The 23,000-nt window shown below is 31.4% G+C and overlaps 2 long non-coding RNA genes across 4 annotated transcripts; one reads left to right on the forward strand and one right to left on the reverse strand.

Annotated features, from left to right (window-relative positions):
* Positions 1-1,034: 1,034 nt before the first annotated feature.
* On the reverse strand, positions 1,035-10,126 carry LOC143059867 (uncharacterized). 3 transcript variants are annotated; one of them, XR_012973646.1, is made up of 3 exons: positions 10,039-10,126; positions 2,512-2,599; positions 1,035-1,813 (listed from the first exon to the last, which is right to left on the reverse strand). It is a non-coding gene; the product is annotated as an uncharacterized LOC143059867 (long non-coding RNA). The 3 variants fall into 3 exon arrangements; XR_012973645.1 differs by having other exon boundaries at positions 10,035-10,124; XR_012973644.1 differs by lacking the exon at positions 10,039-10,126 and having other exon boundaries at positions 2,512-3,531.
* On the forward strand, positions 10,122-14,533 carry LOC143059866 (uncharacterized). Its single transcript, XR_012973643.1, has 3 exons — positions 10,122-10,248; positions 12,707-12,799; positions 13,845-14,533. It is a non-coding gene; the product is annotated as an uncharacterized LOC143059866 (long non-coding RNA).
* The last annotated feature ends 8,467 nt before the right edge of the window (positions 14,534-23,000 follow it).

Here is a 23,000-nt window from a genome sequence, read left to right on the forward strand (position 1 = left end):
GTCTCACTGTTTTTCAAAATGAGTAGTAACACTGGTGCTTCAAAATATCTGATACGAAACAGAAATATAAACCGTACATAAGATTTTATCAATCGTGTCTTAACTAACGTTGTTTGGTATTTTTCTATGATATGATTTACTCTTGTATTTAATTCGTGCTAAAAAAAAATGGCGAAAAAAAAATTCAAATGAGTTATCGACATCGGTCTTTATATGTATATAATGGTCAATATAAACTGTCAATTAAATTTTTAAAATATGCTAATATAATTGTTGCATTTATTAAAAAAAAATATAAAATAATGTTTTATTTGTAAATGTAATAATTTAACCCGGTTTAACCTTATAACAGTCTCCGGGACAAGTTTGCAATTCCGCTGAGTGCAAAAGTTGTCACCTTAATTTTTGGAGTTAAGTCAAAACAAAGTTGATAACTTGGTTGGTATTGGTTCCCTGATATTTGTCCTAAAATTTTTTGGATCTAGCACCACTGTTGAAAAAGTTATGCCCCTTTTTTCAACAATTTCCTCAGAGGAAAAGTACTTTTCCTCAAGGGAAATCAAATTTCCCTGAAGGAAAAAGATTTTTCCTCAAGGGAAATTGTTTTTTCCTCAAGGGAAAAAGATTTCCCTTAGGGAATTTGCTGCATAATTATTTCCTTTGAGGAAATTCTATTTCCTTAGAGGAAATTCTTTTTCCTTAGAGGAAATTCTTTTTCCTTTGAGGAAATTTGCAGCTTCAAATTTTCCTTGGAGGAAATACTTTTTCCTGTGAGGAAATTTGTAGCTTCAAATTTTCCTTGGAGGAAATACTTTTTCCTGTGAGGAAATTTTTGACAAACACTTTTCCTTGGAGGAAAATTCAAGACAACAAATTTCCTCTAGGGAAATCATTGTTCTTCAAATTTCCTCTAAGGAAATTTCTGAAGATCAAATTTCCCTTAAGGAAATGTTTTCCCTTATTTTTACTTGTTGAACATTTCTTCACTACACCATGTATACAAACAGTATGAATATAATTATTACAAGACTGTATAATTGATGCAAATGATATTTAAAACTTTAATAAATGTTTGACTCAACATTTTAATGACATTGAAAATAATACAGTCTGACTGTTTAGATCTAGGTATTGTTTATACTTTTTTTATAAATTTAACTTTGATTTATAATTTTTTTTGGAGCAAATGCTTCTATTTTCTTTGTAATTGTTTCAATGCGATACATTAATAAGCAACCAATTTGAATGTCATACCATTTGTGGTGTTCTAAAGAATTTGTTTATATATTTGCAGATTAAATAATAAAATAAACACTTTTCGTGTTATTTTAATTAGAATTTCTTCTGTTTCAGCTTGTGTACAGTTATTCAATCCACTACGTAAGAATTCAGTGAATACATTATTCCATTCACTAAACAATTCCCTTCAATTCTAAGAGAAATCATTTTTGCAAATTGTTCTTCAATGATCTTCTTCTGTATATTTGATATGAGGGAGCGATGTAAATGAGTGGATAAAACTGGTGTTCCTTTTTTCAACAACAAAATAGTATTTGTTCAGCATTCTCCTTTCTTTTGATTAAGATATGTTGTTGCTTTTATGCAATAGTGTTTTTGTGTATCTATGATAGAACTCCATTTTGTTTATGGTCATTATCATGTGATAATGTTGAAATTTCCTATTTCTTTTTTGCAGGAAAGCACACATTCCATTTCAAATTAATCCAATTATGCACTATGTAAATAAATTTCAACTATAAGTTTCCTCTTCAGTAATGACCTATTGATCATGAAAACCAAGATGTCTGATCACCTATAAATACACAAAATAAACAAATAAAATGTTATAAATGGAGAGAGAAACAGCAATAAATGTTTTTCATGTGTATCTTTCCTTATTAAAATACATTAAGTAAACTTGAACTCGAGAAAAATAAATAACTGCGATGTAGACTAGAAAGTATAAAATGCCAAATAAAGTATTCACGAAAAATTAGTTGATTTACAGAAGTCAAGTCCGTGTTTGCAGGAAATTTACATCATTGGTTGTCTGGTGGAGAGTTGTCTTATTGGCAATCATACCACATCTTATTTTTATATAACCTTGCCATATTCCTATTGTGCCTGTCCAAAGTTCAGAGCCTGTAGCTTTTGTCAGTTTAGTCTGACACTAAAATTTAGTGGTTGTTGTTGTTGTTGTTTCATGCCGGTCATATTTATTTTTTGTAATTTATTTTGTTATAAACTAGGCAATTACCATGATTAGTTTTACTGTTGTTTGGATTGTTTCAATGTTTCATCTTTAGGTCTTTTATAGCTGCCTACTTTGACTATAGTATAGGGTATGGATTTTCTCATTATTGAAGGTCGTAACAGGCCTACAATTGCTTTCTCAAAGCCATGATAGTTTTCATATTTAATATACCACATCTTTTAATTTTTATAGTAATCATGATACTAGTAATCATCTTTCAAGTTCAATAACTTTTTTTAAATTAAAAGGTGCCTTACCATTTAGGTTTAGTTGGCTTCTGCAAATTTTACATTGCCTATCATTTCTGCTGTATATAATTTCTCTGTATCTTCTATAGTTCTTGTCCTATACATAAAAGAGTAAAAGTTGAATGACATCTTGCATCAATATTTTTTTCTGTTTAATGTACATTATGTATATTAATGTGTGTTTAATAAAAATCTAAACCATGGTCTTTAAGCTTTAAATGAATTTTAATGATCGACTAAAAAACTATGAGCACTGTGCAAATAAGACCCCTACCCTCCAAAAAAAAAAACAAAACATGCACAAACAGTGGTATTTATTGACATAAAACATGTATATAATTTGGCTCCATTTATAGATATATATCTCAAGTGACTATAAGTTTAAGGCTGTGATTTTTTTAACAAATCCATAAATTTCTAAAACCTTTCAAAGTTTTTGAAAATGGACAATTTTAAAATAACTTTGCAACAACTAAAGTTCCTTAACTCTGCATCTTATAAAAAAATATACATGATAAATAGGGAATGATACTCCAGCTTGCATATTATTCAAAGTTTTAAAGGAACATAACTGAAGAACGGTAAAAGTTTTACTACCAAAATTTGAAATTGATCTGATTAAAATTGTGATAAAAAGTATTTTTTTAAAGTTTAATAAAATTTGGTTGAGGGAAACTTAAGTTAGAAGGCCGAAACATTTTTTTGTCCATTTTTAAAGAACATAACTATAGAATTTAGTAAAAGAGACACTACCAAAATTCAAACTTAATCTGTATTTTGTGATGATAAGCATTGTGTATTGATTTCATAACATTTGGTTGAGACAAACTAAATTTTAGAGAACAGGAAACCAAAAATTCAGCATATTTTCCCCATTTCTAAAGGGGCATAACTCTGATACTCTAGTACAGTAACACTGACATCATCAAAATTCAAACTTGATATGAGAATTGTGATAACAAGCTTTTGTAAAAGTTTAATTGAATTTGGTTGAGGCAAACTAAAGTACTGTAAGAGAAAAAAAAAACAACTTTGGGACAGCCGGACAAACGATATGACAAGTGTTAAACATTATGCCCCCTCCACTTTGGGTCATAACAATAAAAAGGGAGTTTGTCAAGATATAAAAACAATTCACCAAAGTTTCATAAAAATTTGTGAAAGCATTCTTGAGACTATCCTAATCCCAAGTCATGATAGTACAATGACATAAATCAGATTTTTTTTTAAATTAAAAGGAAAATTATCATGTTTATGTTATACAAAAATAATTCACCAAGTTTCATGAAAATTGCTCAAAGCATTATTAATAGTATACGTACTGGAAAAATCCCCCCTTTTATGAATAAAATCCCTAACTTTAAATTAAAAATTTAAAATCCTTAAAAATTAAAAAGGAGCTGAATTATCATGATTATATCAATAGATAATTCACCAAAGTATTATGAAAATTTTATGATTAATGTATTCTAATTCCAAGACTATCTAAGACATGGTTTGTTTGAATTAAAAAAGTTGGAATAAAGTACCTGCTAGAATTCAGGAGAATTAGACCAAATCAGGCTATCTTCTAGATTATCAGACAATTGACTGTACATAGAAAAGGAATTTTCTTTTTTCTTATTTAGCTATTTGTTATCTCTGTCCTTAATATATACTGAACTAAGCCATTTTTTCACATATTTTTTTTGTTTTTTCTCTCTTGTGACTTGTTATTTAACATAACAAAAAAAAACCAAAGGCAATGAAAGAGAAACTGACAATGCCAAGGCAAAACATAAGATGCAGAAAAGAAAAACAATTAAAACAAAACACTAAGCAACACCAACATCACCAAAAAACTAGTGTTGAATTCATGTGCTCAGTCAGTCAGTCAGTGAGAGTTCGCAGATCCTGACCTACTATATCTATGCTTAAAAACCTAAAAATCATATAGTTCTTAACATATTTTGTAAATTTATACTTGATTAAAATGTTGTCATAAATAGCATAGACACCTCTGAGTTTTGAGAACCACATGTGTTAATTGTGTGAGTATAATCATTGATAATCATGCACAAGATTGACAGCCTATATATTGAAATTTTCTGAAAATATTGCATGCAATTATTAATATGACCAATTTCAAGAAATGCACAAAGATGTGAGATGATTTATATAATTGTAATTTCAGGAATTTACAGTAAAGGCTTTTATCCTCACTGCATTTTGCACTTTTCCTAATTCAGGAGCCAGAAGTTATGGCCTTTGTGATCTTTGTATGATTTTTATTTTAGTTTCTTTTTTTTATATTGAAGAGTTTAGTATGACGTCCATTATCACTCAACTAGAATACATTTTTGTTTAATGGCAAGCTAAAGCATGCCTCACAGGCACGGATCCAGGTGGGGGGGCTGAAGGTTGGACATGTTGGAACCCCCCTTTCTTTATTGGACGATCAATGCATTTGAATGGGGACATGTAGTGAACACCCCCCCCCCCAAAAAAAAACGCCTCGACAATCCCGAGTCCCGCTCAGACCCCCCTTATAGGTACATAATGAATAGTTTACAATGTAGTCAGTAATCGGGTCAAATACACATGTATACACTTTTAGACGACCTTAGATTCATTTCACAGCGAAAATTAAATACTCATTAATATTGAACATTTTAGATCACTTTACATTTAGATTTTATAACTTTTAAAATAAAGACCATATAGATTTAAGATCATTTAATCGAAAGACTATAATTTGTCAATGCGCAACTGTAACCAGGTACTGCATTTTTTTTTTTGGCATGCGTTAAGTTAAAAGTGCCGGGAATAGAAAAGCAAGTTAAACTTCTCATCTGGACTTTTTAATAAGTCTGTATACCGGACCTCTTCTCTATTTTGGGATTGAAAAAAAAATCTAAAGTTAAAAATGCGGTTTTGAGCCTATTTCTTCTTTTTAATTTGGTAACACGTTAAGCCATTAGTGACACTAATATGGTATATTACCAATAATAAGGCCATATATTTCGGTGTGTAGAAATACCGCAAAAGACTTCTTAGTGCACTAAGAAGAAAGTTTTTGCATTAAGGACACTAAAACGATGTTTTAAGATCACAGCGAACATGAATATATTAAGAGGATATGATTAAATACCTCAAATCTATAAAGTTAGGTATCAATAGATTTTGTAATTTTGAAGTTAAATGACTTTTTAATCAACGCCTGCCACTCGCCACGTGACCAACGGTTTATTGCAGATTCCCGAATCATCATGTTCAATCAACCTAATCCAATAAACAATTGTCTTTTGATCGTTACTTATTGATTAATCAATGGTTGTTAACCTAACGGTTTAGCGTGGTATAAATTCAAGTTTATGAAAGAAAAATAAAAAATAAATTTTGTGTTTTAAAACTTTGCCTTTGTTATATATTTAGTTTTTAAGGAAATTGCTATGCAAGCTTTTTTTTTATTTAAAGAACCCTATTTTGAGATAAAAATTGAGAAACAAATGCTTTTGATATTTCATTTCCTTACTAACAACACAAGAGTTTACATACTATCATTATTCCTTGAAAGACATTTGAGAGTATGTGGTGTCCATGGGGTTCTTCAAAATCCGATTACAGAAGTAACATATAGAAAAACTCCAAGAGGTAAAATTATATTACGTTTTAAAAAGAGAATTATAGAATAAATCATAACTGTCTTCTATGAACGATAACTTTAAACTGGTGTCAATGCTTTTTTTTTAACAATTCATCTTTATTTCAACAATTGAAGATGAATACCATTTTATTTTATAATGTAATAAGCACTATGGGCAGGCGCGGATCCAGAGCTTGAAGTGGGGGTTTGGGGGAGGGGTTATGTGAGAAATGTTTAAAACACTAGAGAAGTTTTCATGTTATACCAAACCATATGTTTTTCAATAAATGGCACACTTTTTGTTCATCCGGCATATGGTTACTCTAAATAAAATTTTAAGTATTAATTTTATAAGGTTAATTATTTGATTACAGATCGTATCTACCCGTTTTGCAATTGTTGTATCACTCTAAGGGAGGCTAATAAAGCTATATATATAATAAAATATAGAGATAGCAGCCTTGGATTGTCTTAATTAAATCCTTTGGTCCTCTAATTATCAAGTTACCCTCTGGCCAATGTTATTATGACTTGTGTATATTTAAAGAAGTGTAGCGACAACGTGTCACCCTAGTCAGTGCTAGATATTCAAATTATAGTAAAGATAACATTAAAACAAGAAATGGTTAATACAAAAAATATTTTAAGATTTTCAACCGGGGGGGGGGGGGGGTGGGGGGCCCGCTTTAACCCCCTAAATCCGCTAATGATGTGGGAAAACTAAATTATTTAGTTAACTTAATCATATATGACTCTTAAGCCCGTTCTGCCATTATTAAGAAACGCTATAGAACGGAAATGTATGATTTTATGATTTGGAAATAAATAAAATTGGTGTCACAAATGGTATGTCTGCTTGTATTTAAAATATTTTATAAATAGATATAATGCTCATATACATAATTATTAACGGTTGTTTTACTTCGCTTATTTATAGCATTTAACAAATAACTTCGTACGTATTCTTATTTTCGGCATCAAATAAAAATAATGGAATAAATACATTTTAAAAGACAAGGAAAGTGAATTAAAAAATATATACAACAAAAATAAGCGAAAGGAGATGTGGTACGGCTGTCAATGAAACACCTATCCACAAAAGTTAAAAATGAAGAAGATGTCAGAAATAAATTGGTCATAATTTATTTACAGTCTAAAACATCGAAGGGACTAAACATCAACCTATACATATTTATACTTGTAATGCATTTGTATATAAACATCGAATCAGAAATATGTTCCTTTCCTAAACATGTTTAAAAACATTGCTGTGATAGTTATCAAAAGTACCAGGATTATAATTTAGTACGCCAGACGCGCGTTTCGTCTACACAAGACTCATCAGTAACGCTCAAATCGAAATATTGATAAATGGCATAGTTCTTCACATTAGAAAAATGAATGAAGTATTGGCAACTGGACGTTAAGCAACCAAATATCAATCCTCACTTTTCCGTGAAGTGTTCACAATTATTTGTCTTTTTAAAATTAAAAGGATGAAAAATCCCAAACTGAAAAGAGTTGAAAATACGCTATTAATTTAGAAATAAAAAATATAGCAGACAGAATAAATACGGCAAAAACAAACAAATGAAAAAAAAAAAAAATAGAGAACAATTTGAAATACCATATATACATGTTTAATCAGTATACTAGTAGATTATTCACGGGCCAAGGTTGAGCGAACATGAATTGCTATCGATTATACTAAAGGTGACAATCAACTTTTTGAGGCACGTGTCGAGAAAACATTAGAAAAAATATAATTTAAAATTATGAAAGGAGTAGGTCCTTAGTGCACATTTTTGTTCTTAGTGCACTAAGGAGGTCCTTTGTGGTGTTTCTACGGACCCCATATATTTGAAGCTGTTCAAAATTCTGTACATTATAGGTACGTGTATCAGATCGGACAATAATTTTCATATATATATAAAAAGAATTACTGTATAAGTTATCTAGTATGAAATATGTCCACTGGACCGACCGTGTAAGTGCTATATATATTATATCATGTATATAGCCAGTCAAAAAGATGTGGTATGATTGCCAATGAGACAACTATCCACAAAAGACCAAAAATGGCACAAACATTAACAACTATAGGTCACACAAGGTCGTTAAAAACTTCCATTTGTTGTTGTCCACTGAAAATAAGCTCATAAAAACACGAATCACCGTTTACTCAATTCCACCTTTATTTGTTAATATTTCTTTATCTTTTTCTTTTGATTTTATCATATATCTTTTTTGTGAAATATTTTGTGTGGTCGAACATGAAATTGCCTCCGATGCTACAAAGAAAATTTGTTTAATGTCATCTGTTGCAATATATGCTAAGTACTACAAGTGGACAGGATGTTCCCCAGAAAATAAGTTATACACACCCCGATATAACCCCGAGGGTACACGCTACTGTCATATGGAAAATTACTGGGTCACCTGTAAGATGGTAATCAGCCATGCAACTAATTAGGTTACTGACCATGTCACTTCAATTTAAAAAGTTTATCGTTAGATATCAAAATGATAAATTCATTTTAATTAAAAATTTAAGAACTAAAGGATTTATCATTAAAATGAAGTGAAATAATTCAACCAAATCGTATATAGATTATATACATATTTTTTTTTATCTATGCCGGAAAGAATTGAAAAACTGTATTTATAATTTTTGATTTGTTTTATAGAAATCTGTGTAGGTCTCATGAAATGGAACTCACGCAACGCATGCCTAATTAAGATTTATAAATTTATTGAAAAATATAACAAAAATTTAGTTTTGATATTAAATTAAAGTTACCTTTCTGCGCTGTAATTTATTTGATATGACATGAATCAAGCAATTTTTGTTGAGGGATATATGGGTTTGTCCATACAACGTATAAAAAAGAAGTGTATGTTATTAGTATTTCACGTGCCTTGTTTTCGCCTTGAAGCTCATTATTCAGAGTGTTTCAGACAAGATGATGAAAATAACGTGCAAGATACTTTTTTCGATCATCGTGAAGAGACAATTTTAATTCCCATTCCTCGATGCACTCTACCCCTGTTGAATTGTATATTTATAATTCCTCGTGCTTTTAATTAGGCCCCCCCCCCTTTCGTGGTTACCGTTATGCCAACAAATACCCGGGGCTTGATTTACATGTAAAATCATGGGCGGATCCAGCCATGATAAAGGGGGTTCCAACTACATGTCTCCATTAAATAAGGGGTGTCGTTGCCGCTGGTTTTCTGTTACCCCACCCTTTTCATATAATTTAGATTTCAAAAGTGTATACCTTATTCATATATTGTGTAGGTTAAAATGTTATCTTTTCCCATATTGTTTGCGTTTTGATTGGTGTGTAATGCAACAGTGCAATACCTAAGTGTCAAAAGAGAGTTTTTCCCGACCTATTCACATATTTTTAAGGTTCCTATATACAAGGTGATAGGACGTTCGGTTCCGTTGGAATAGGTTACCTTTTCACGCTATGCCTTAAAACTTTTCCTGATGCACAGGTAACCTATTCCAACGGAACGTCCTATCACCTTGTATATAGAAACTCGAGAGGATTCCCGAGATTATCATTTATGCAATGATTGCTCACAAAATGCTAGGGGAGGCCAACCCCGGATTCCATCCCCTTCGACCCGCCACAGAATACAGATATAATTGATAATTGTTATTTAAAAGTCATATACTATAGCCACTATATAGTACTAGAACCGAACACCTGTTTTCGGATATATATATATATATACATACACCACATCTTCCTATGTCTATATAGCTGATTTACCGTAAATAACTGCGAGAAAATGAATAATACACAAGTTGATAATTGTCTCTTCTCTGCTAATTTTAATGTGCATGCAATATTCACTCTGATTTACTTGTGAGACCACCGACACTAATAATTACCTACAAAATAATAGGTGCTCCTTTACTGGGAAGAACATTTCGGATCCGATCAATTTATTGGTTCCATTCCCCCATTCTACACTTCTCCTTAGAAAAATGCCTTGCAATGCGTCATAATTATCTGGACTACTAACTTACTTCCATATAACTTCGAAAACAGACTATAATCTATTTCACTGGATGAGATTGGGCTCACGGATTTTTTAATGGATTGGTAATTTTTATTTATAGCACAAGTTTACAAAGCAAGATTAATCACATTTTTCAGCCGGCCTACAAATCAAATGGTTGCCTCCTTACTGACTTACACCTACACAAGCTAAAAAAACATATTCATGGGGGGGGGTTCAGATGGGGGATGCTTGCCTCAGTCATGTTTCTGTGATTCCTATATAATCAACAAAATTTTTTACACAAAAAGGGGGGCAGGGATTTCTCCTTAATAAGAAATCTCTATTTTCAGCATAAGCTCATATAAATTTGCCTTTTGAAGAACTGAAATAAATATGAGACGGCTAATGATTTTTCAGATGCTTTACATTAAAATACATCCATGTGACATTCACAATTATATATAGATCCAAATTTAAAAAGCTATTTTTTTCAATATTTAAATAATGTAGGATCAAATCTTGATACATGTATGTAGTTGAAATTGTTAGCTTTAAACATGTTAAACATTAAAAAATGAACACCCAAAGTTTAAACCACATTTAAACATAAGAATGACCATGTAGTCTTTATTAATGTATGCTATTGCTATGAAACTAGGTCATTGTAGGTAAACTGTCATCTATTCCCTTAAATCTTTGTTCCCAGTCACCCCAAGTTTGATTTAAATTAGTCAAGTATATCTACTCTATTAGGTCTCTAGTTTGGATAGTTAATAACTTGCAAATTACAAATGAATTAAAATCATACTCCTCCCAAATTTATTTCTTTAAATATTATGGATGAAATACATGTAGCAAGTAAGGGATGAAATTAAATTGGAAGAAATGTGGCATTTCTTTTTTGATAAAGTAGTATGTCGTCTGATGTTGTCAAACTTAATTATAGACCCTTAAGAGGCGGATCCAGTCATTTTAAAAAGGGGTGGGGTGGGATTCTAACCCAGGACAAAAGGGGAAGGGGGGTCCAATTACATGTCCCTATTCAAATGCATTGATTATCCAAAAAAAGGGGGGTTCCAATCCCTTGAACCCCCCTCTGGATCTGTGCCTGCCCTTTAAAAATAAAATTATCCTTATTTTGAGTTAAAGCTTATAGATTTTTCTATAATGCTTCTCAGGGGCGGATCCAGCCATTTTAAAAGGGGGGTCCCAACCAAGAGCAAAGAGGGGTTCCAACTATATCTCCCATTCAAATGCATTGCTCGGTAAAAGAAAAGGATTCCAACCCTCAAATCTATGGTCAGGTTGTTGTCTCTTTGACACATTCCCTTTTTCCATTCTCATTTTTATCATGTAGTCGTCGTTGTCCCAGGACATTTAGTTTTCGCTTAATAACTTTAGTACAAGTAATAGAAATCTATGAAATTCAAACACAAGGTTTGTGACCAGAGTTTTTGTTCAGAGTTTAGGAATTACATGAATTAGGGGCCAATAGGGGCCAATATTAAACTTTGTTTGATTTTATAGAAAATTGAATTATTGGAGTTCTTTGATATGCCAAATCTAACTATGTATTTAGATTCCTAGTTTTTTGGTCCTGTTTAAATTGGTCTACCTTAAGGTCCAAAGGGTCCAAAATTAAACTTATTTTGATTTTAACAATATTTAAATTCTTGGTGTTCAGATTAATATGCTGAATCTGAATATTTACTTATATTTTTTTATTATGGGCCCAAATTCAAGTTGATCCAAATCGGGGTCCAAAATTTTACTTTGTTTGATTTCAACAAAAATTGATTATATGGGGCTCTTTGATATGCTGAATCTAACCATTCATTAAGATTTTTTTATATTTTGACCCATTATCAAATTGGTCCACATTGAGTTCTAAAAGGTCCAAAATTAACTTTATTTGATTTCACCAAAAAATGAATTATTGGGGTTCTTTGATCATGTTGATATGCTGCATCTAACCATGTATTGAGATTTTGAATATTGGACCATTTTAGAGGTTAATTGTCAATTTAAAAATTTTTAAGTACTTGGACCGCATTCATTCTGTGTCAGAAACCTATGCTGCATCAACTATTGAATCACAATCCAAATTTAAAATTCAGAGTTGTATCGAGCTTGAATGTTGTGTCCATACTTGCCCCAACTGTTCTGGGTTCAACCTGTACGTTTGTATCAAGCTGAGCCATGCATAGCATTTTTATCTGATTTATATTAATTGGAAATTTTGACAAGTGAGACACATACAGATTATACTGTTAACAATATTTCAGAGTTTAACGTAGTCAAGCGAAACAAATTTTAGAAGAATAGTTGAATCATGTCTTTGTTGTCAAATGAAAAATTAGTACGAACACAAAGAAAAAGTATGGGAATGTTTGTTTTTTAAACTATTGACCAGGGTGAGAGTCTTTGAAAGTCATGACTGGCAAAAAGTTTGTGAAATGAAATAGCACAAATATTCCATTCTTTTTAAATATAACTGAATATAAAGAAAAACACAAACTGATGTTTTATAATAGTTTTTACCCTTTTTATGTCTTATAGGACAAGAAATATAGAAAAATGATGAAAAATATAAACAGTTACAATAGAAATGAGCGCAAAACAAGATAAACAGAATACAACAAGGCCTAAATGGTAAGACCACTTCTATATACTGTAAATTCAGATTTTTCAGGGAAGGGACAACTTATTGTGATTACAAAAAAAATCTGCATAAAGATCTATATAGTTACATGATATATATATATATATATATATATATATATATATATATATATGTTTCTGTTATCAAAATATGATTTCTTATTTTTGCGATACTCACCCAGTCACATTATTCGCATTACTAAAAAGTTTCGATAATTTCTGAATTACAGTAATAAAAGAAATTGCCTTTGAATGATGACTCATATAAAAATAAGAAAATGTGGTATGGTAAATGAGTGACTTATCCACCAGAGTTCAATGAAGCGGATGCAAGAAATTAAAGGCCAATCATGGGCCTGCCTTCAATAATGAGAAAACACTTCCTTTATAGGTCATCCATTAAAGATCTCAACATATAAAGATTTAAACAATCCAATATAGTTCAACATGTTCAAAGTCAATAACAATTAATAAAAAAAATCATGCCTAATATAAAATATTGTTTGTTTCTCCAATCCTGACCGACCCTGCAAAAATGGCCCTACTCATAAAATTTTATTGTCAAAACTAAGCCAAATATTATTTTATTCATTTCTGATTTTCAGGCTTGCCGGATCATCCGATAATATTCAGGCTTTTGGGAAAAATAAAATTATTTACCTACCTACCTACCCACACCTGGCTTGTCAGAATAGGGATTAGGGAAACAAACAATATATTAATTTAGGCCTCATGTCTGTGAGCACTCAACCTGACCATAATATAGGACAGTGGTTCAAATATTAACACAACATATGAACATTCTATAACAACTATTGCAAGTGGCTCAACTTTAAATATCACTGCAAGGCACTAAACAACGAATATTAAATCTTGGACACAAAGCACTGAAATAAGAGAACTCATAAGCATGACAAGTAAGAATATCAAATGAAAGTTTCTCAAAATGTTCATTAAAACATGATAAAATAAGCTTATTTATATTGCTGTTTTTTTCTCCATTTATAACATTTTTTTTTATTTTGTGTATTTATAGGTCAGATATCTTGGTTTTTATGATCATCAACAGGTCCTGCAGGTCTATACTGAAGAGGAAACTTAATTGTTAATACTTTTCTACATAATGTGCTAATTGGATTATTAATGTGAAATGAACTCAACTGTGTGTTTTTCTGGAAAAAGAAATAGAAAAAATCCTACAAAATTGCTATAAACAAAATGGAGTACTATCAAAGAACACAATTGTGTAAAATGTAACAACCTACATTCATATTAACTGATGGATTATGGAGAAATTAAGAAAAAAAATAGTATCTTTGTCATGTTTGTTGTCGAAATAAACACCTGCTTTATCAATTCATGTACATGTCTCCATCATATCAAATATACAAAAGATGTTTGAAGAACATACGTTGCCAAAATTTATTCAACCAATTGAAGGAAGATGTCTTGTGGATTGAATTATTTATGCACTGAACTGTTATGTAGGGGGTCGAATACACAGCAGCTGAAACAGAAGACAAGTTAATTTGACATGAAAAGTGTTTATTTTATTTAATATGCAAATATGAGCACAATATTAATAACATCACAAATGGTATGATATTCATAGCATTTTGCTTATTATTGTATTGTCTTAAACATGCTAAACAGTCAGCCTTTTGTTTTTGTATGTTTAATACTCACCATGAAAATTTGTATTACAGTATTAAAGTTTTAATTATCTTTTGTATCAATAATTCAGTCTAGGAGAAAATATATTAATACTGTTTGTACTGTTATGAAATTTCCATAGAGGAAAAACATTTCCTTAAGGGAAATTTGATGTTCAGAAATTTCCCTAGAGGAAATTTGAAGATCAATGATTTCCTTAGAGGAAATTTGTTGTCTTGAATTTTCCTCCAAGGAAAAGTGTTTGTCAAAAATTTCCTCACAGGAAAAAGTATTTCCTCCAAGGAAAATTTGAAGCTACAAATTTCCTCACAGGAAAAAGTATTTCCTCCAAGGAAAATTTGAAGCTGCAAATTTCCTCAAAGGAAAAAGAATTTCCTCTAAGGAAATAGAATTTCCTCAAAGGAAATAGAATTTCCTCAAAGGAAATAATTATGCAGCAAATTCCCTAAGGGAAATCTTTTTCCCTTGAGGAAAAAACAATTTCCCTTGAGGAAAAAACAATTTCCCTTGAGGAAAAATCTTTTTCCTTCAGGGAAATTTGATTTCCCTTGAGGAAAAGTACTTTTCCTCTGAGGAAATTGTTGAAAAAAGGGGCATAACTTTTTCAACAGTGGTGCTAGATCCAAAAAATCTTAGGACAAATATCAGGGAACCAATACCAACCAAGTTATCAACTTTGTTTTGACTTAACTCCAAAAATTAAGGTGACAACTTTTGCACTCAGCGGAATTGCAAACTTGTCCCGGAGACTGTTTTATACATCTTATATTAAAGATAAAACATGGAACTTCATTCATTATACGTCCAGTGACACGAATGCGTAATTATTTACTAGGTAGTTTATGCTCATCCGTTTCGGTTGACTGCTTAAGTAATCCGTTTATTAAAATGTAAATAACTTTCACCAAGCATCTGTCATCTGTGTACAATTTTAAAATAAAAAGTAAATTATATACTTAAAATATACGTTTCTTGACCAAATATAGATAAGAACTATTACTCTACATTAGAAACAAAAAATGTTTAAGAACATTTTGAGATAAATTTAATACTGATCATTATATCTTTAGAGGCGGAATGCATACATACAGGACTACTTTATGTGAGACTGCAAAGTTTTTATGACAAATTTTCCGGTTACAACAATTAATCTTTTCTCATATAACCAATGAAATGTTAAAGATTCTATCGGAAATAAATGAATTGTTTTTAAAGTTTGCATACTTTATTTAATTAAATAGATATACAGTCATATTAAAAGATCACAAAAGAATATCATCCAAGATATAGAGATTATATTCATAAAGGGGGAGTAACCCCTGATAAAAACAGATAAAGTGTCGCCCGTTTTATTTAAAATATTTAAAATCTTAACACAACTGAACACGATCTTACTGCAACTAAACAAGTTGTTCACCTTTGGTCTTATTTAATCTGAACGTGATCTAATCAAGTCTTATTTGGATGCTAGACGAATCTGTCTTATTTATCTTGATACGACTGATCTGACTGAACACAATATATCTTAACAGCGTCTGAGTGTCTAAACAGGTCTTAACGTTTTTCTCTAGCGGTAAATTAAGTCGATTAAGACTTGATCAGACCAAAATGACCGTTTCAGACTTAAATCTGGCTACTAGTGATAGAGTGGAAAGGTTAAGATATAAAAATACCAATCAATTGGGGATTGAAGTATATTCACAGAGGATAAGAAAATGTAAATGTTTGGAGACATAAAATCTCATAACCATCTTATCAAACATATGTAAAATAGATACTCAATATTGCTAACAGAGAACGAGTAAACCCCTTGCTATAAAACAATGTAGGATCAATGCTTAAATTTGATTTATATTCAGTTGAAAGGAAGACAACTCAATATAATAATAAGTTAAAAACCAAAAATTAAATTTTGATAACACGTTTCTTAATTCATCTCAAATTTTCCTAATTTGCTTAACATACCTGCATTTTAAGAGAGAGAAAAACATAGTGTATGGATGCTGTGTGATCACGTTGTTGTAAACGAACATTTTGATTTGCAGATGAATTGGTGACATTTGCAAATAAACAATTTCAACGCAAAAGATGGTTGAATAAACTCATGGTTTATACCAGGATTTAAAATTTAGTATTTACACCGAACGCGCTTTTCGTCTATAAAAGATTCATCCGTGACGCTCGCATCAAATAAAGTTAAAAATGCAAAATACAGTAAGAAGTTGAAGGGCATTGAAGACAAAAAATTCTCTGAAGTTTTGGTAAAAACACCAACGGCAACAACCCTCGAAGTGACAGATTGATTTTACATGAACGGAATTTATTAAGGAGAAACAATAAGAGGGCCCTCTTCTTGTTTTGGGGATATCATCAATTTAAAATTATTCTCTTTACATTGTTTTGAACATTTAATACTTCCACCGTTTTTTTTTTTTTTGTATTTTTTTAAAGTTAGGAAATTTAACAATATGGGTTTGATAAAAAAGACGAAGGTAAAAATAACCAATACAATAAAATAAAGTAAAATGGTCCAGTAGACGTGCTCTGTACATATAGTGGAAAGGTTAAGAGATAAAAATACCAATCAATTGGGGATTGAAATATATTCACAAAAGATAAGAAAATGTACATGTTTGTAGACATAAAATCTCATAATCATCTTATCAAACATATGTAAAATAGATACTCAATATTGCTAACAGAGAACGAGTAAACCCCTTGTTACATTGTTTTATAAAACAAAGTAGGATCGATGCTTAAATTTGACCAAAAGTTAAATTTTGATAAGACGTTTCTTAATTCATCTCAAATTTTCCTAATTTGCTTAACATACCTGCATTTTAAGAGAGAGAAAAACATAGTGTTTGGATGCTGTGTGATCGCGTTGTTGTAAACGAACATTTTGATTTGCAGATGAATTGGTGACATTTGCAAATAAACAATTTCAACGCAAAAGATGGTTGAATAAACTCATGGTTTATACCAGGATTTAAAATTTAGTATTTACACCGAACGCGCTTTTCGTCTATAAAAGATTCATCCGTGAAGCTCGCATCAAATAAAGTTAAAAATGCAAAATACAGTAAGAAGTTGAAGGGCATTGAAGACAAAAAATTCTCTGAAGTTTTGGTAAAAACACCAACGGCAACAACCCTCGAAGTGACAGATTGATTTTACATGAACGGAATTTATTAAGGAGAAACAATAAGAGGGCCCTCTTCTTGTTTTGAGGATATCATCAATTTAAAATTATTCTCTTTACATTGTTTTGAACATTTAATACTTCCACCGTTTTTTTTTTTTTTTTGTATTTTTTTAAAGTTAGGAAATTTAACAATATGGGTTAGATAAAAAAGACGAAGGTAAAAATAACCAATACAATAAAATAAAGTAAAATGGTCCAGTAGACGTGCTCTGTACATATAGTGGAAAGGTTAAGAGATAAAAATACCAATCAATTGGGGATTGAAATATATTCACAAAAGATAAGAAAATGTACATGTTTGTAGACATAAAATCTCATAATCATCTTATCAAACATATGTAAAATAGATACTCAATATTGCTACCAGAGAACGAGTAAACCCCTTGTTACATTGTTTTATAAAACAAAGTAGGATCGATGCTTAAATTTGACCAAAAGTTAAATTTTGATAACACGTTTCTTAATTCATCTCAAATTTTCCTAATTTGCTTAACATACCTGCATTTTAAGAGAGAGAAAAACATAGTGTATGGATGCTGTGTGATCGCGTTGTTGTAAACGAACATTTTGATTTGCAGATGAATTGGTGACATTTGCAAATAAACAATTTCAACGCAAAAGATGGTTGAATAAACTCATGGTTTATACCAGGATTTAAAATTTAGTATTTACACCGAACGCGCTTTTCGTCTATAAAAGATTCATCAGTGACGCTCGCATCAAATAAAGTTAAAAATGCAAAATACAGTAAGAAGTTGAAAGGCATTGAAGACAAAAAAATCTCTGAAGTTTTGGCAAAAACACCAATGGCAACAACCCCTCGAAGTGACAGATTGATTTTACAAGAACGGAATTTATTTAGGACAAACAATTAAAGGGCCCTCTTCTTGGTTTGTGATATCATCAATTTAAAATTATTCTCTTTACATTGTTTTGATCATTTAATACTTCCACCGGTTTTTTTTTTTGGTTTTTTTTAAAGGTAGGAAATTGAAAAAGGATTTTTTTTAAATGTTCAGGTATATGTTCTACAACTATATAAAAAAAAAAAGGATAGCGGAGAATTAGTTGTTTGCACTCCATGAATAATAAAATTGAGAATGGAAATGGGGAATGTGTCAAAGAGACAACAACCCGACCAAATAAAAAACAACAGCAGAGGGTCACCAACAGGTCTTCAATGTAGCGAGAAATTCCCGCACCCGGAGGCGTCCTTCAGCTGGCCCCTAAACAAATATATACTAGTCCAGTGACAATGAACGCCATACTAATTTCCAAATTGTACAGTCACAAGAAACTAAAATTAAAATAATACAAGACTAACAAAGGCCAGAGGCTCCTGACTTGGGACAGGCGCAAAAATGCGGCGGGGTTAAACATGTTTGTGAGATCTCAACCCTCCCCCTATACCTCTAACCAATTTAGTAAAGTAAACGTATAACAATACGCACATTAAAGACTGAATTATTCCAAATAAACCACATAGAGACAACAAGAGTAGCGAACATCCTTAGATACAAAGACAAGACAACAAAATCTAAGACATCAGATGGATTTGAATAATGCTTTGAACTAGAACGTGTAGTGTGCGTTGCTTTTCAAAAGGGGTAAATAAGAAGTACCTATTTGTTGTGACTGTCATACAAGTGAGAGGTTTAGTTGGCTATAAAACAAGGTTCAATCTACCCTTTTCCAAATAAGAAAATGCCTGTACAAAGTCAGGAATATGACAGTTGTTAATAATTCATTTGATAAGGTATTAAAAATCTTTACTTCATCAATTTGACAGACGCCATCAACGGATTGGTTGACCGTTATGGAATATCCGTTTTACAGATGATATCGGATATTTTTCTTCTGTCCTTAACTACAATCCTGTTCTCTTTTCACGAATGTGACCTACCGAATAAGACTATTTAATGGCTTTGTAAGAACATGAGTAAACGACAGGTGGCATATTTTGAGCAGTATTTGCCAACTGTTTCGGACCAACTAAGATCACCAAAGTTGTTTGTTGGGTTCATGTTGCTGTTGTACCCTTTTTGTGACATTGTTTACTTATTTTGTCTGTTTGTTTTGTTCGCATATCGTTGTCACTATTATGGAATTTGATGCGACTGTCATACAAGTGAGAGGTTTAGCTAGCTTTAAAACCTGTTTTAATCCACCACTTTCTACATAGGAAAATGTCTGTGCAAAGTCAGGAGTATTGCAGTTGTTATCCATTCGTTTGATGTAATTGAGCTGTTGATTTTGCCATGTGATTAGAAACTTTACGTTTTGAATTTTCCTCGAAGTTCAATACTTTTGTGATTCATTTTTTTTTAAATATTTTGATACTATGAATTCAGAAATGATTGTGTGCATTTATTATTGCAATTTCGACATTTGAGATTAGAACGCAATTTTCATTTTGCAATATTAAGATAAATCCGGTTTATATCATAGAAATGTTTATTAAATGTGAGTTTAAATTATTGAGATTATAACCCAGTCGCATTTTGCGCATTAATAAAAAAAATCGCAACATGTTCTACACTTACAGTATACATAGTTATATCAGACTAGTCCTTTTATTAACTCAGTTTGTCTGTGCGTACATTGCTGTGTGCTTGTTTAATCTTCATTGCGGCTACAGTTATACATGTTAGCCTTCGTGTCGTTCACGACAGCCGTTTATGGGTGTTGGAATAACCCCCTTAAACCTCTGTCCTCAACAAAAAGGTGTTAATTGTCACTTCATTTTATTTCCACGACATTTTAGTAAAACGATTGGGTAAATTGCTAGACATATTGAAGTTGAGAGTAAGGAATTCTGTGAAAACTGAAATTAATATTGTTGTCAAAACGACGCAAGTTCTATATTGTTTTTGTTGCTCTGGTCATTTATAAATCTTATTCGCTTTAAAGTGATCGTGTGACCTGTTGTAATTTTCAAAAATGATATGAAACCTATTTTTCATAATTATTTATTTTTGTACTTATTTCTGTATTAAAGTTTTGCGTGTGATTCTCAATTCTGGAAATTTCACCCAGAACCTACTCAACCATTTTCACCCGATTCTTTCCGAATACACAAGCAAAGTTAGTCTATTCCAATATTACCGACTTTTGACTATGGGTTCTTTATTAATTCGACAGGTAAACTTTTTTGCAGGTTAGACATCCTGGTACTTGGTCAATTACGAACAATTAAATGAAGTAAAATCAAACATACACACGGTGCTTTATGAGGGGAAAGTTTTCGTTAATCTGATGATTTAGTCATGTATAGAGAGCATTAAACAGTAAACTTTCCCTCAAAATATTAACGATTCAAATCTTAAATTTACTTATTTATGTTGCTCTTGCTTGACCGAGTAACAGGATGTCAAACCACAAATGAGGTAACCTGTCAAAAAAATCCCGGAGTCAAAAATCGGTCTATTAGAATGAAATACAACAACGACAAACACATGGTCCAAATACAGCTTGACTTTGTACATCATGTTATAAGGTTCAAAAGGTTGGACGTAACCTCCCTTTTCCCTTTTGCCTATCTAAATTATACATATTTTTTTTCTTATTAGAGGGTTTCTTAGCGCATCCCAATTACATAAAAACTTTAAAAACGCAACACTCATTTAGTAAACTTTTTTTTACCAAATCATGTTTGATCCTCATACAATTACTTTTCATACGAAAAAATCAACATCTGACGTACCTATGGTTATTAAAATACCGAATTATTAAGATCTCACCAATTTCAGAAAGCGGCATTTCAAACCAATAATTTTTTTTTCTTTTTTTTTCTTTGTGAAACAGTTCTTTTAATCCTTGGCCACACTTGAATCAGTTAAACAATGTTTCATCTCCATATTGCCAAAACTGAGGAATAAAAAACTGAATCAACCCATTAGAATGCCGCATAATAACAGTAAAACGTGATCGTGCTTCAACCAGACAATTTGACGTAAGAAACTCGTCTTTCTGTCCTTTCAACAACGATACCTTTAAAAGGGGTTTGTTGAAGACCATCAATGATCAGATAACCATGTAGTGACAATGCAACGTCAATAAATCTGATTTCGCAACGTCATTTGTAAGACTGACCTACGGCCGCAACGTCAACTGTTAATCAAATTGCTGAATGCTATTTTGCACAGATTTATGCCAGAAATGTTTCTTATTAACTGAACTGCCAAAGAATTGTCTGCAGAAAAAATATGTAAGCCTTAAAGTTTCAACTGCAAAATTGCAAAAACCCATTGTAATGGGTTGAACAACGACACAATCAGAAGGTGAAAAAAAGAACCAAAACGTACCGAAGAGAATTGTTTGACCTTTCTTTCTGATAATCATTTTGGCGTATGTTGCAGGCAGACATAGGTTTTGACGGTGACAAGTTAATTGGTAAATGTAAAACCAGGGTTTCAGTGTATACCACAATATTTGAACGTTGAAAATGACGTAATCAATTCAACTTTCGAACGGGCATTTTTTTTAAACATTGAAGTAATGAAAGAACTTTTGTTCATAAGTTCTTTTGCAAAAAATTGAATATTTGAAAATGAGAATTTAAAAGAATAATCTAGTGTTGAGTTTCTAAAGTCGGTCAGTATACAAAGAAATATTTAAAATACACTCATGTATACATCGTCGGAGGAAAAAACTTCATTAAACATTATCTTCTGATTTATATAAAATAGATAAACAATGTATGCGAGAGGCAGTTGGGTGCTAGACACTCCAATCTGTATAATGCCACTTCAGGATAATTTTTATACTGAGTTGAGGTTCAGGAAATGTATCTAAATGTTCTGACTCCGTGGATATTTTGCACATTAGATATAATTCATCAAATTAAAGTATATCATGCATTTCTTTTCATTCGATTTGAGATCCAAATAATACCAATGCAAATATAAGGTATATTCAGAGTCAGCCTTTTCAAGTATTTTCTTTTTTTAAATCTAATAACCAAAAAAGGAGCTCTAAACCTACCAATAGTTATAGCTTATTGTGTTCTTTAAGTACAGCCTTAAAACCTGCAGTTTGATAGTTGAATTTGTTAACAGCAGGGCGAAGGAGAATTTAGAAAAAAACAAATATGTCGGTAGCATCAAGGAGGTTATATTAGAAAGAGGACGAAAGACGATAATTACACATAAAATGTTACCGACTTTTCTTTAAGTGGGTGTTAATTACTTGAGATCGAATCTGTCACAGAGGGAGATTTTGTCCTAATTACATACCCGAGTAAGAACGGAAACACCCGAGGTGTCATAAACTGACCGGAAATATAAATATTGACATATTAATACGATTTTTTGT

This window comes from Mytilus galloprovincialis, chromosome 14 (assembly GCF_965363235.1).
Source record: "Mytilus galloprovincialis chromosome 14, xbMytGall1.hap1.1, whole genome shotgun sequence".
Lineage (NCBI taxonomy): Eukaryota > Metazoa > Mollusca > Bivalvia > Mytilida > Mytilidae > Mytilus > Mytilus galloprovincialis.